We start from the raw sequence: 4,060 nt of genomic DNA on the forward strand, positions 1-4,060 counted from the left end.
ACATATAAATTACTGAATGTTTTTGAGGTTTAGAGTAAAAAATACAAATTATAATAAATTTTGACAAACTAAATTATTCTTACCTCAGGTGACGCACCAGATAACCACACCCCCAAATTCTGACATGCTGATGATCCGTTGTAGCATGTCAGAAACGATCAAAGCTCCCCTCCCAGCATCCGTGAGGCAACATGTCCTAGAAACTAGGAATCACGGAACCATCAATGGGGCCACCATCCACCGGCATAGAAACAATCCAGCTCTGGTCCTCACTAGCTTTGGGACGTTTGCTGGCCCCTGAAATTTAAAATTATACTAAAATTATACTACACTAAAATTATACTATACTAAAATTATAAAATATACTAAAATTATACTAAAACTATACTATACTAAAACTATACTAAAATTATATTAAAACTATACTACACTAAAAGTATACTAAAACTATACTACACTAAAATTATACTAAAATTATAAAATTATACTAAAATACTAATATTATACTAAAATACATGTACTTGCAAAGTGACCACCTCTGCGCTGTCTGGCTTGGTTCGACTGCTCGCCATCCTCACCATCACCACCAGATACCGGCTATCGCTGTAACTGGACTACCACCTCGAAATAGTCATCCATGACATTTACATCAGGATCTCGGTCATCAGAATAATCCGTCACCGACTCCGCTCCCCGAATCTCTGGCATATCAGCCTCCACAATCAGACCCCTCCGCACCTGCTCCGTCGCAACCCCTCTCCGCCGACGACCCGATATATCAATACCACGCAGTCTCGTATGTCGTGGTGTATCCTCCTCCTCGTCCATATCTAGATGACGAGCAGATGACGGGACAAATTTCCCCGCGATAGTAGACCGCTCCATCTACAAAATTACATTAAATTAATCTAAAAATTTAACATATAAATTATAATCAAATTAATCTAAACATTTAACATATAAATTATAATCAAATTAATCTAAACATTTAACAATTTAATTATAATCAAATTAATCTAAACATTTAAGAATTTAATTAAAATGTAATTATAATTTTTTTTTTAAAAAAAATCGAACACCACTCAGGCGTATGAACATCACGCCCGACCTATGGTGCGGGCATGAGGCTATCACGCTCGCACCACAGGTCAGACGTGATGTTCATACGCCCGACTGCGATTCTGGTGATTTCAAAAAAACGCCCACAGATTCAAATCACAAGCTTAAATCAAAAAACGAAAACCGTAAATCGTACCATTTTCGCTTTCCCTTTTCGTCCTCTGTCACGATCCATGTTTTGGTTGACGAATTTGTCCGGATTTGATCGAAGAGTCTATAGGGTGTTTGAGAGGTTTGGTGTTTTTTTAAATTTTAGACAAAGGGTAGTTCGGTCTATTTCCGAAGCTAGAGGTAGGAATAAGTGGCTAGGTATAGTAATTCACTTATTTTAATATGTAGAAAATAAAAGGGTTAAATTATTGAGAAGTCGTATTTGATAATGTAAGCTCTTCAAACATCCTTAATATTTTAGTAGGCCATTGAATGTTAATCCTCTGAACTAGTATAAAATACTTGTCATTATGAATTGTGGATAAGGTTTCCTTGGTCTGAATATTCCTATAAAATTAATACAATTAACGTAATCATTACAAGCATCACTAAAACAAAAACAAAATAGTATCAAGTTTCAAAAAAAAATAATTTAAAAAGTATAGCATATCAATGAAATGCTAGTATCAAAAGCTTAAATTAGTTTTTAAAAATTTAAATACAACACATTTAACTTTAATATATATATATATATATATATATATATATATATATATATATATATATATATATATATATAGTTAACTGTTAAATTTTAACCGATTGTTAAATAGTTGTTTATGAAAAATAATAAACAAGAATATTGATCTTTTATGGTTATTAATTTTTATTTAATAATGCATATTTAAATGGTGAACTGTTAATTGAAAAATATATTTTTGTGCAAATCGATAAGAGTAAATTATAAAATTGGTTCAATGGATAGATTGGTTTACATATTTAGGTTCACTTCTTCCTAAACTAGCCACTTTTAAATTAGACTTTTCCAAAATATTATTAGTATATATTTCATCACTTGATCAATTTTTTCACTCCACTTCTCTCTAAAGACGTATTGCAATTTATATGTCTTAATGCAATTTCAATGGAAAAGGTTTGAAAGAAGGTAAGTGATAATGTTATTTCTGATGTATTTTTGCATTTTTTGTTTTGTTGCGATTTTGGTTTAAGGCGGCGTTGCGATTTGTGTGTATATATGTTACAAGTTCTCTGTGTATATGATGTTATTTTGATATATTTTTGCATTTTTTGTTTTGTTGCGATTTTGGTTTAGGGTTTTGTTGTGATTTGGGTGCCATTTCTTGTTGGAATGTTATTTGTGATGTATTTTTACATATTGAATGTTAGAAATGACCTTATTTTATCAGAAAGACACATTGGATTAAATATTTTGTGACGGAGCCATGTAGTTGTCTCAATCTCGAAAATGCCTCATTAAAATCAGAAATTCTATAAGCTTTAGCAGCTCGCCAATACACCCAATCTATCTTTCTAATTTCCTGGAATTTGGCCTTCACATTCATTCTCAGATGTTGACAATAACATCCATGTGTCGCAGTTGGAAACACCAAATTTACTGCATGATCAATTCCCTTGCTTCTATCCAATATTATGGCAAAATTCTCGACATTGAATACATTCTTTTAGCTTGGTCATAAACCAAGTCCATGATTCATTGCTTTCGTTCGGTCCAACCCTAAAAGCAAGAGGATAAATCTGGTTATTACCATCTTTGCTAACTGCAATGTACAATTGTACGAGATATTTACCTTTCAAAAAAGCTTCGTCAACACAAATAACATGTCAAATATATTCTTTAAACGCTTTAAGTGAAGGACCTATGACCAAGAAGAAATACTTGAAGTGATCATCATGATCAGTTTCAATATGGGTCACCGTACCTGGCTTGCATTTTTTCAATGTATCATAGTAGTTTGGTAACAACATACATGACTCTTCCGATGAACCCCCGACATCTTCTAAAGCCCACCATCTTGCTCTCCAAGCTTGTATGTAAGACATGTTGATTTTATACACTTTCTCAAAATCTTGAACAATGTCCTTTGGTCGATACACTCTATCCTCGAGATCAAACTAATTCGTAAGTAGTATGTCGATAGCTCGTTTCTCCGCTTGCATGTGATGTGGTAATATTTAATCTCTAGCACATGTGTGTTTGTCCATATCATCTGTTCTCTGAAGCCTGAACATATCGAAATTCTATATCGCAATACCTCTAGCCCATTGTTTACATGTCTCGTCACGCTTACATCTAACTTCAAAAAAGGAATTATTAGACTTGTACACTCTCTATTTGAACTTATTCTTAAATGCATATTTTCCAAATGCATCTTGTAATTCTTATTTGTTTGCGAATATATCATGCACCTTTAATTTTGATGCACTTGATTAAATAGGTTTTACAGTTACATCATGGATCTCTAGCAGCCATCGAAACGGACCGGTCCTCCTTCTTCTTCTTTCTTCATCATCTGTTTCATAGATACTTAATGAGACATGTTGAGTTCGTGCATTTGTTTTGAAAACACCTTCCCGACAAGGTTTTTTCCACGAGATAGGTTGTTCTTTATCACCATTATCATCTTCATCGTCATTGGGGTTATAAGGACCCCAAATATCTTCTTCATAAATAGTTTCTTCAGGATCAAAAGAATCGATTCGAGCTTATATAATCTATACCAGGATTGGATGTTGATAGGGGTAAAAAAAACCCTATCTTTGGGTACAGTTTTAGGACGGTTTTTAGTTTACTTTCTCCTAATAAGCGAGCAATTCTCGCATTTATATGCATTTGTGTGTGTTAGTTAGGATCTGTATATGTTTTATTTACTTTTGTGGTTTAGACTCGTTTTCTGATCATTTTTAGGCAAATATGGCCAAACTAGCATGTACGTTAACTTTCGATTATCTTTTATGGCTAATTGATCCG

This window comes from Euphorbia lathyris, chromosome 9 (genome assembly GCF_963576675.1).
Source record: "Euphorbia lathyris chromosome 9, ddEupLath1.1, whole genome shotgun sequence".
Lineage (NCBI taxonomy): Eukaryota > Viridiplantae > Streptophyta > Magnoliopsida > Malpighiales > Euphorbiaceae > Euphorbia > Euphorbia lathyris.